Source organism: Haliotis cracherodii, unplaced genomic scaffold (assembly GCF_022045235.1).
Source record: "Haliotis cracherodii isolate W230 unplaced genomic scaffold, xgHalCrac1.p SCAF_4, whole genome shotgun sequence".
Classification (NCBI taxonomy): Eukaryota; Metazoa; Mollusca; class Gastropoda; order Lepetellida; family Haliotidae; genus Haliotis; species Haliotis cracherodii.
The window spans coordinates 2527721-2540344 of NW_027266297.1; positions in this window are offsets into that span (position 1 = coordinate 2527721).

A 12624-nucleotide genomic window follows, 5' to 3' on the forward strand; every position below is an offset into this window, starting at 1 on the left:
GAAGACAATGTGCATGTTAATTCCACATGACTACTATCGTGTTTCACTTGGGCAATTCAGAAAGATGATCTAAGAATTCATTCTGTCCATAGCGTATGCTCAGCGTTCGCAAATATCACACAGCCGAAGTGAACAGGAGTGTAATCATGGATGTAGAGAATTCATTTCTTCGAAGAGAATCCATAAGTCAATTGTTAACATAAAACACATATAAACCATGAAAGCCAATTTATTCATTTAACTTATGCATTACAACAAACATAGTTTCATCCTAGAACGTTTACAGTTTGATTTACCTTTTGATTATTGCTGGTTTTGAAACGGCACGCAGCATTATCACCAAGTTTGCTTTTTCAGTGGGGAACGTCAAACATTTGCAACATGAAAATAGCCACCTAAGCCTTTTTTAATTCTACCTTGATGGTGCGTAAATGTAAATTTACGTCTTTTAGAATGATTCCCAAAAATCAGACCATCCTATCTTTCAGATAGGTGGAGGATGTTAAATTATAAATGTCACATATGTGTATGAGTATACAAATTTACCTGCTTTATGTTTAAGAACGATGGTCAAGGGTGACTCGGGTGACAAGTTTCATGTAAAGAATGCCCATCAGACTTAATCCGCTGTATAATTCAGCTCTGGTTGAACCCAACTGTCGGAGTATTAAATAGAGTATCATTTCTATCATCAAGACATTGGCAAACAGAGAAACCATAAATATTCATGCCAAGATATCCATTTCAGTAGCGAAGATCAAATTATAAGTATGTATTTCTGTGGATTGCATGTTGAAAACATAAGAGTGTCTCTTGAATGGAAGTTCTTATATTTGTGATTTTATCATAATGCAGAACCAGTTGACGAACTTGTTTAATTCAATACACCGACAACACTAAAAGCCCAAATCTAAAACAGACAGAGCTTTCTTTCTTTTCATGTATCAAATATATGTTCCTGTGTTGTACAGGATATGCATTTCACACAAAGAAATGAAACATCATGCCAATGAGGTCTAGTAGTTACATTGCACTCTAACTCAATTTTCATGTTATTTCATGTTCTGAACATGTAACTACCGTCCTCAAATGATGACATAGCTGTACCATACCTGTGACATAACGGTACCATTCATGTAACAGTACCACACATGTTGAACGTATAGGATCATTATACAAAATATAGGTTTGTGTTTATAGGAACTATAGTAAAACTAATCTTGATGGAGATATATCGACATCACTGCTATAACACAGATGAGCATATATGTATATACCTTATTTTCTATAACATTTCAATTTCAAGAAAATAGTGACCTTTCCAACGTGTTATTAAAATATCAATATTAATATGTATCTAGTCATATTTGACTAAAAATTGAAAATGTTCATCAACAATGCAAGTACTGTCGTTTACATCATCTTAATATTCTGTTGGGAACACAATGCTATTTTACCTATAAATGAATGACCCGTATTAAAACACTACCATTAAAGTACCACAGAGAGATGGTACGGGAGGCATCACAACACACGTCACTACAGAGAGTCCTCCTTGCAACAGCCATGTTGTTTTGTCAATCGATAAGTACTTTTTTCTGCAGGTGCATATTGTCATGCCCATGTTGCTAAACACAGGGTATAAAGTAACAGCACATATCACTTAGCTGAACAAATCTGTTGTAAACATGCATACTCCCACATTGATACGTGGCGTTCGTGACATCAACAGGTCTCTTCTACTCCATCATTTGTCAGATGACTAAACGTCAGATTGAATGAATATGATGATCCGAATGTAAATGTACTCAAATCCATTACATTGTTGACAGTGGTTGAAATTGGGATGTGGCCTTAGCTGCTTATTTACTGTCTGTAGCTTCATACCCCAGGGCTTGTGTAATCCAGTCTGTAATTGCGTGTCTGTAGCGACGCTCTCTGGGCTTATCCTATTTGACAGTTTGGAGCAGGATAATGAAGAATATTATCAGTTACGAGGTTTCAGACACCTCATCATGGCCCGGTCCTACATGAGGGATTTAGGACAGCCTCGTTTCATGGCTAGATTGTAACTACAGCTTCAGACACAAGCTGTGAGATTCGTGATATTATTGCTCGATATCAAGCGATTTACTCCATGATTTAATCAGAGCACCACAGACAAAGCAACAAATTACTAAAACCATGATACCTATTCTAAAGGTTCCTCGTCTGGTATGCTTTCAAGCATTGGTGACCGCTCTCTAAGAATTGGAGAGCGGTCCCTCTGGAATTTCTTGCTCTTGTTACCATCATTCCCACCATCCTCCTCCGTCGACGTCGTCCCCGACCCCTCCCCGTCAGCTGGTAGGTTGAGGGTGGGGGGTGCTTGGGGTGCGTCTTGTTTCTTGATCATTTTAACAGCGGTTTGACAGGTGCGTTTTACCTCTTGATTCCGTTGAAGGTATTCATCGTAGTAGTCAATGTCTTGTCCTTCACGTCGTTGCCGACGTATTTGCGTGATGATGAGTGTCATCAATGCTGTTGCGTAGAAAACGATTACGATGATGACATACAGGAGTTCATTCAATTGACTGTCTCTGTACGGCTCTTTAATCTGGAGCTGTATCAGCGTCCCGTTCACTACAACAACGGGACTTTTGGCATTGTGGAAGAATATGGTTCCATTAGGTAAACCGTTCCGTATTGACATCACTGTAAACTCAAGTGTGCCACACACAGCGGAATCGGAACGGTAAGCCAGGAAAGAAATCAACACAATATTCAGGTATAGATTATCCCCACACAGCGGCGCACCATGCTCTGTCGGCGGAAGCTATCACTGTCACCATACTACTGTTGAGTTACCACAGGACGACCTCTCGTCAATGACCGGGACTGTTCTGTGACTATCACAAAACGAGAAGAAATAAAACAAGTTGGAGCATTCGTGACGTCCACAGTCATCACAGCATCGTCTTTGGTTATCAGACGGCAAGAACCACTTCCTGTCTTCAATGTGTGCCCGCGCAGCTGTCAATGTTAGGAGCTCAGACCGGACGGTGTCCTTCAATTTTATCGCCAACCATATTAGTGCTACGAACAGATTTTCTACTCTCCACCTGTATTTGCCACGCTTTTTGGAGGACAGCGTTGTAAACACACTTTGAGGTCTGGAAATCCAATTAGGACGAAGGAAAATGATGATCGTAGCGGGCGATCACTGCAGTGGGAGCATACGAGCACGGTGATATCGATCGGCCGCTTGTATCGACCCTGGTGGCTACCGAGTGTTCAGAGAACCAGATAATGTCAAATGCACGCGGCTTGATAACTGTCATCTCCCGAAGGGTTTTGGTAGGTTTTGATAAGTTTCTATGGTGACAATATGTGACAATTATCCCTCATTATTAGGAAACTTATGTTTAGGGTAACCTCTCATCTTCGTACGTGTAGGGGGAGGGGGCGAATCTACCTCAGTAGAAATATATTGGTGCGTTGATGACAGCGTAAAACTACACTCACTCACTCACTGCAATATATTCACATGCATACCGCACCTTGTTTAAAATACAGCTACATATTCAGGAGAAGTTGTCTAAAGTGCAATAATTTGGTCTGCATAGTTGTGTCCTCTAGACGTACCAGGAAACTAGGACCGTGGGTCCGAATACCAGATTCACCCCAAAAATTCTTTGTTTGACAGCACGATACCCAAATTTGGTGGTTTCATCAAAGTGGTAAGATTTAGAAAGGATTTCCATCATTTCAGAACTTCTTGCTCTCTCATCAATTGATATTGCAATTGATATTCTGCACTAAATTATAAGCATTTTCTTCTTATATGCAAATGTAAGGGCAAATGTCATTGCAGCGCATGCTTCGTGCGTTGATGTTTGGTCGAAAAATGGCGATTGACAATCAATATTAAATATATTCAACTTCAAAATTCAAAATTTATGTTTGCTTACGGTAATAATCAAATATAATATATTAAGCTTATTAATATCTTGACCTTTGGCTGTATCACAATTTAGACTTGAATTTACTGCTAAAGAAATATATAATTTGTGTGTCGAGCACTTCGTACAATAGTAAGTTCAAGAAAGTGTGGGGAATGTCCTAGGATATACTTAACACGTCTTATGAGAACCTACATTGTAGTTACATCCATTTTGTCTTATGAGAACCTAGTTCAACGCATTTTGTCTTACGGCTCTGCAATATGGGGAGGCAGAGAATTTAGTTGTATTTAGATTCAAAATAAAGCCTGTCGCTTTTTTCTCGGGGTAGGCATCAAGACCAGACAATCTGGCAATCCGCGGAGATGTACGCTGGCTCTCTTGTGTACTAAACAACAGATGGAAACTATCTGCCTAACTCTGCTGTCCCTGATCGTACTGGAAGTAAAACAAAATGTGGGTCTCTGAGATACCATATATATTTCATCTGCAGATTTTAACGCTGTGGGGGATTAATTAACTTGCATAATGGATTATGGATAGAGGGGTTGTGAACTGAAATAAACTGAGAACGTATAAGAAATTAGAATTGGTTTAAAATGTCGAACAGTACTTTCGTATGATTTTACATGAAAATCAAAGAAACATTTCAGCTAAGCTAAGGTCAGGGAAATCTCCCCCCAGAAATTGTTATTTGTAGATATTCTAAACCAGTTACACCCTTACATTTGCATGTTTGTAAATGTTGCAATCAACGTATTATAGAATGCAAAGAGTTATTTTCTTATAAATTGTGACTATTTTTCAAGTTTAGAATCTTGTCGTTAGAAATCGGCCTCAGCTTTTAGAGAAGCTTATTTACAATTAACACCCAGTGACCAGATCTGGAAAATTAGAACCCCTAGATTCATTGGTTTTAATAATGTATACATGTAAAAGAAAACAAAATGTGCATCTCGTATCTTAATCACGTCCTGTTATAGACGTTTATAACAGTCAGGCTGGTTGGGCACTTCATTAGCTCATGTCCTTGCCCCTCCACACGCAGCCCAGACAGGGATTTCGGACAATGTGGACACCTAAACACTGCAACCCTCTGCATTATCCAGATTGTCAGAAGGCTGTGTTTCTGGTAGCTAACCCGAGTAGTCTCCCAATGTCAGTCAACAGATTGGGAGACTCGGGTATTATACCTAAGGCACCGAAAACGATGGAGAGTTGGACAACTTGGTACTTGCGATGCAAGCGTGACATTTTGAGGTCAGCATACTGCCATGTTTTTTCTGAATCTTGTCAATGACATAGTGTCAAGGAACAGAGAATTTATTCATATAAATGATTTCACTGGATTTATAAGAAAAGACAAGCTCAGGTTTGTTGGCCTGGATTTGTCTGAAGCTGCATACAGGCCTATTCTGAAGAATTATATAATTGTAATTTTCCCTGATGTACCATGGATGGATCAAAGCCACTCGGATTGCAAAGACGGTAGTAAAAGGATCGATGTTTTAATGATACTAGACTGGACTTGCACTGTGTGGAAAGTGTGTGATGCTGGTTAGACTATATACTGGAGTGGGCTGTCTCATCTCACATTTCCTGTTACATTACATCAAGACCAGCTTTCGTGCAATAAGCCTTGGCCTATCTCGGAAACTTGACCAATGTTGTGGCGAGGTGATTATTATTCTTGTCAGTGCTCTCATATTTTAAATTACCCTTGAATATTTCGACTCTACTGTATACAGCCATTGTAATTGCCGTGGAGTAAATTGTATTGATTTGTAAACCTAGTTAATTTTATAACACATTGTTGATTGTATACCATTTGTTGTTTGTTGGTTTCACACTAAATTTTTACGTTCTGATTTCCGGGACACTTTTTGTTTCAATTTGGGAATTTACACTTTGATGCAAAATCATACACTGACTGGTCCTGAGCAGCAAACAGAAAGCCTCCTTGTCAGTAGAGCCGACTTTGTTACATCCAAAGGAAGGACTCTGCAGGGGTGTTTCCTCAACACACCGGACATGAACTCGATGTCGTGGTCGTTCAGAGGGACATCCCTTGGACATCCCTATGTTGTCTGACATGATTCTTTGTGTGAGGGTGTTGACACACTGAATTTATTGTTTTGTCCAGTAAAAAATAACCAAAGTATATGAAATGAGGGGTACAACTTAAGTATGTGTGACACAGACCTCGTGTAAACTCCAGATCTTCTGTCTACATTTGCATTCTGCCTGACGTTGTTCCTCTATATGGGCATTCTAGAATTTGTCTGCATCCCTAGGTACGTACAGGCCTGACCTTGTCACGTTTCAGAAGAATGTTGCCCAATAGACATATCAATATCATTACACAAGGATTCGACAAGTTCAAGGTCATCCAGCATTAAATAACAAACAGAAAAGCAATGGACTAAAATACCTAGATGGCGTACAGTGTGGAACATGTACTCCACATACTTTGTGGTATTTTGTCCTGAATACTCTTTGTAACATTCCGAACTTGTCACCTCATTGTTTGGCAGATATAGATACATCTCTTGGGATCATTTTATTTTTAGATACCTGGATGAGATCATATCTGTCCCAATTTATTGGGTTGAAAGAATTGAGTGTGTCAATATTTTACATCATCATCTTCACCCCAGTTCAATCTAGCATGGGACTTTTTCCAAATTTCGTGTAAACAACCAACAAGTATGCATCTTCTGGGAACAGTGCTCGACCACAGCTTGTCAACATCAATCTGTCGGGTGTTGTTTTTGGTAATCCGTACAAAGCCACCATCTGACTTTCACATGCGATTTATGTGCTCTTAAGCCATGTCCGTTGAAACCTGAAAACAGGTTAATTTACTACAAAATTGACAGCTATTAATTATAACACCTCTGGTATATAAAGTTCAAGCTGCAGAATGTGTATTGTACCCTAGCGGGTGTAGTTGATGTGGCAATACAGCACCATAAGAGGCAGCATCTCTTGAAGGGAAGCTTAATGCACTCCCCAAATACCTTCTCCTTCAACTTTGATCATCATCTTATCTTCGGTACATTCACGGAATACTCCAGATCCATACATCAGTCCTACCCGAATCGGCAACAGCTCAAAGATAGTTCATGGCGACATGACCAATTCAATTACAGGACAGGCTGACAATCTACCACCAAAACAGTATGGGTGGAAATCTAATGAGGATGTCATGAAACTCATCATAATGTCTCGGGAACGAATGACAGCACTGTGTGTAGGAGTGCTCGCCTGAAAATGCACAATCAGCATATGCCCCTCATCCAGGTGTAGATGCGCCATGAACAACATTGGATGTTCCCTTGGATGTAATTGTGTCAAGCCTAAACAGAACCAACTACCCCACCTCTCCAGTTGGACTCTGATGGTGATGAGAAGTGACATCATTTCACCGCCCTTGACTCCCTGTGTTTATACATGCTCTGCAAAAAAACCCGAAAACATGATTTGAGATGTATATGTTATATATCATCGAAATAATCAACAGAGGGCAATCGATTAATCAAAATTGGCAAACATAATTGTCATTAACCAAGGTTCAATATGACACACATGGAACAGTAGGTGCAGGTTGTCCTCAATATCCTGTTTGGACACCATCCATTAGAGTCCAAAACTGACTTGCATCGTCATCCCATAGTAGCAATCACATCCCGAATTGTAGCTTGGAAATGTAGCCTGCAGTGATTGTGTCAACTCGGAGGTTCTGTGGTTGTTGGTGACGTGCTCATAGTCGTTAATGAAGAGCATCACATAAATGTTCGATTGGGTTTAAATCTGGGGACCTGGAGGGCCATGAAAAGACCTGGGCCCACTTGCACAAAGCGATCTAAGCGCTAAACTTTTGTAAGCCTATGTTAAAGTATGGGAGTTTCGATCATCTTAGTGCTAACATCGCTTTGTGCAAGTGGGTCCTGGATGTTGTGATTCCTGAACTGTCAGTCTTGCCGTGTGAGGTCAGACTCTCTTTCGTGTAGTGTTGTGCCGTTAAATTCCCCAGAACCTGCACCAAGTCTGTTCTACATCATCACACTACCACCACCAAACCTGCGCACTTCTTGTATGCAGTTTCGTGCCATAACATTCACCGCGATGCAGTTAAACATGACATCTACCATCCGCACCACAAAGCATAAAGCGTGCTCGTCACTGAACCAAACTTGCCACCATCGTAGCAGTAGCCATAATTTTTTACCTTGACACCACTGACGTCGCAGTCGACGTCGCAGGTCCGTCAAACCTGACCCTGTGAATACATCTCAAGTTGAGTTGACCAGCATTTAATCTCAGAGTTAAGCTCGAAATGACTTCAATATTCATTCGTAAGGTACAGAATGATAAGCTTTTCTGTATTCTATCCAACACATTGCTAGGTTACGGTGGTAAGTTTTAGCCTCTTCAATGATAATTGTTTTGAATGAACAAATGATCCCTGCAACCCGAACATCCCTCTTTGATCCCTTTCTGCTCCGTGTACATAATGGCATTGGAAGCGCAGTATGATGACACAAGATCTGTAAAACACGCTGTAAATATTTTGTATTGTGTATTCAGGCAAGTAATAGGGCAAAACATTGTACGGCTAATCAAATCACCTCAGAAGTACGACACAAGATCTGTAAGGCAACCTGTAAAAATTTTGAAATACTAAATTATGTAGATATTATTGAGGCGATGCAACATCTGGTATGTATGTCAGTGATATTTGTACGTCGCCTGTACGTCGCGGGTTTACCCATCACATGCCTACTTTCTGTGATACTGAGTGTACAACACGTCACACTTTCATATTATATTCTTCTTCGTTTTCGTCTTCAAAATGCATTCACGACAAAGATATACAGTAAAGTACGGTTATAACGAACTAAAAGGGACTACTAATTTTAGTTCGTTTTAACCGTAGTTCGTTATAAGCATATACAGCATAACTACAGCAAAAAGTCGGGACCAAAAAATAAGTTCGTTATATCGGTCAGTTCGTTATAAGCGTGTTCGTTATAACCATAGTTTACTGTATTGATAAATCAAGCCCCTATGAGGCAAGATATTGATAAATCAGGTCCACATAAGACAATGCATATACTGTAAATCGTGAAATAAATGCGTATCCAAATGCGTCAAAGTTGTGTGAACATATTGTTTTATTGACCTCAGTAAATAAATAGTAAACAGCTGGTAAATAAAAAACAATGTTCTTAAAAACACCTATCGCGTACCATCCATTACTGGGTGAAAACAGACATATTTCGAAATGATGTGAAGAAATAGGACCACGTGTGACGTGTGTTTTGAAGAATGCGGCAGGATCGTAACCAAGGAAACTCTCAACTGTCAAGTTGTGGGACACGGTAATACATCGATCCACAACTCTCCGCAACCATTCAGCGTTGCTTCTCGTCATCTGAGGCGGTGGGGTAGCCTAGTGCTTAAAGCCTTCGCTCGTCACGCCGAAGACCCAGGTTTGATTCTCCCATACAGGTGCATTGTCTGAAGCCAATTTCCGATGTCCCCCGCCGTGATAATGCTGGAATATTGCTTAAGGCGTAAAACCATAGTTACTCACTCACTCACTCACTCACTCACTCACTCACTTACTTCTCTTCATCTTCATTTGCCAAAAGAGAATGAATAGTGCAAGGTCCGAGCCTTGTGCAATTGTTTACAGACTGATTTGTGATAGATGAATTGATTATCACTGCCGCGTTAAATGACAATATTTCACTTGCTAATAAAATGGAGATTACTCTATGAATTGTGGGAGTTATTATCTGACTGGCAATCGCATTAAAATCAGATCTTAGTTCTCGCTACCGCTAAACAAAGAACTGAGGACATCCCATTAGGGCTCTCGTCAGAACGACATTTCATCCGACCAATCAGAGCGTAGCTTACCTAATCATGAAAGTGACAGTAGGAATGTGATTTCTAATCATGCAACCTCAAAAGCTTTAATACGGGGTATTCCGAACGATAGTTACGGGCTTAACGACTGAATCCATACAATCTAGACCATCTATTAAATTCCATTCCAGAATGTTCAGGTCTCAAATTTTTAATCGAGAATTTGTCAAAATATGTTTTGAAGCGTAGTCGCCAATTTGAAATTAGTGCCGTATTAGTGCTGCACGAGGAAACTGCCTTCTGATCCACTAATGTCGACTTCTTGTCGGTCATTTCATTGGTCGGTCAAAGATCGCGCAAGGTCGGTCTAACGTGACCCGTAATGGGGTGTTCTCAGTTCTTTGTTTAGCCGTAGTGAGAACTAAGATCTGATTTTGATGAAATTGATCTGACTGGTCAATCAGATGTTTCAAATCACAATAAAAGGAAATATTGATAAATAGTTTGTTTCTCATTCTTGATGGATAGTTTCGAAAACTGATATAACACGTGGAGGTTGCAAAATGTGAGTATTAAGAATATTATCAATACAATGTATGGAGAAAAACACGATAAAAAAAGATGAAGTCTTCAAATGTCCCTTACAATGTCCCTGACAAGGTCGACATTTCTTTAACTCTTGGAAGTTTCACTTCATATTCAGTTGGGGTTTCCACTTTGCCTTTGATACAAATTAGGTTCCTTTCATTCAGAGTAAGTATGCCGAGGAAACATCATTGTTTAAGATCCACACAAAAACACAATTTGCAGGGCAACAGAAAGTATACATATGTTACGTGTCGATTCCCAAATTGAAACAATATGTTAACCCAAAAACTGTACGTAAAAGAAGTTAGTGTGAAACCATCAACCAACACATTGAATGCAATTAATAATTTTATTACAACAGTAACTAGTTGAACATCGACACAAATTACTGCACAGCAATTACAATGGCAGTGCACAATAAAGTGGTAGTAAAATATTCAATGACAGTATATAATATGATGACAGTGGTCATAATCAAATACAAAAATACAGTGATGATAGCAAAAGTCAGTGATAATAGTATATTCATCCAAGCTTCCAAGTGGACCTAGGTAGGCAATCTGGGGTGTTCTTCACACAAAAGTTGGTCTTGGAGTATCCTCAGATGAAAATGTGTGACAAATGTGTGAGAGATGCGAGCAGTCATGCTCTTGTCCCCTAATGTACAGTCCAACTAGCAACTGGAACTTTCTACACAGTGCCCTCACAACGAAGAATATTCCACGCGTTCCTGTTAAACTTTATCTCAATCCATGGTATTCCGGAGGTTTACACATGACGCTAGCATCTATATATAGTTACTTCCTCCAAACTGTTTACATTAAATAGTACTACATTCATGACAACTAATCACTGCCCAGAAACAATGTAATGAGTGTCTTCCGAATCTCTACAGAAACAATGTATTACAGTTCCAACCATTGTTCAACAATAAAATACACTGCCACATAACACCCAGCAGTCTAATCTGTCTAGACGTATCGATGAATCCTTAAGTACTTCGAATTGGCAACATAGTCATCACATTCGACTCATCGATACCCCACCGATCATAACATTATCCTCGCTGACACCTTATCCTGTCAAATGGAGGTAAGCCATCTGTGATTTGACTTATCCAGATAGAACCTCACACTGAATATCAGTCAAATCAACGACCGGGTCAGACACTTCAGGTCTTCATGCCAAAGGCTCGTGTTCCATTCTCCACATGGATACAATGTGTGAAGTCCATTTCTGGTGTCCTTCCCCGTTGTCTTCCGAAATTAAATACAGTAAACCCCGTTTATACGGACATTCCACATGTGTCAAGAAAGGAGTTATAATAATAATTCGTTTCTCCAGATCACATGCTAAGATTACCTGAATCTCATAAAAATCACATACAAGTTCTCACTACCGCTGAGGACATCCCATTACAGGTCACGTCAAAACGACCTTTCGCGAACTTTGACCGACCAATGAATTGACGAACAGGAAGCCACTGAGAAAGCTGCTTTCTTGAACTTAGCGGCACTAGTTTCAAACTAGCGACTTCCATTCAGGACTATGTTTTCAAAAGTATTTTGAATCAGTCAAGAGTAGTTTTGAGTTAAGCTTTACAGGTTGCATGATTAGAAAACAGATAGTTAGATCTTCTTTATTTCTTCCATTTCATGAAGAGTACAAGGTATACAGTGAAAAGACAACAACATCTATAGTATAAGTGTGCACACATACACATATGTTTATTACATATATGTCAGAAGAGGTTCATATGTATCATATTGATTATTGGTGTTATGATATGGACAATTACTATGCCATATTTACAAATGTACACTTGCTTACAATATATACAATGTTTAGTATAAGCAACTTTGGATGACTTCATCCCACTTTTTAACTGCACCACCAACATTTATCATGCTCTCTACCCTTACATTGTAGTCGAATTCATCTTCAAGTTGTTTAGGTAAACTGCCAAGCAGAAAAATCAGAAAGGTATCATCGTCTGTCCAGATTTTCACAACTATTCTAACATCGAGCAAATCAATGATATTATCAAATATGATATTTCTTTCTTCTGAATACTTTTGACATGACATGAAAACGTGTTTCATTACAGCATTCGCAACTGTTCCGCAAATACATTCCTTTGATTCTATTGGCATTGAACCTCAGCAAACTAGTCTAGCTAAGGAAGTGAAATATTTTGGTCTATCGAGAGCAAGTTTCA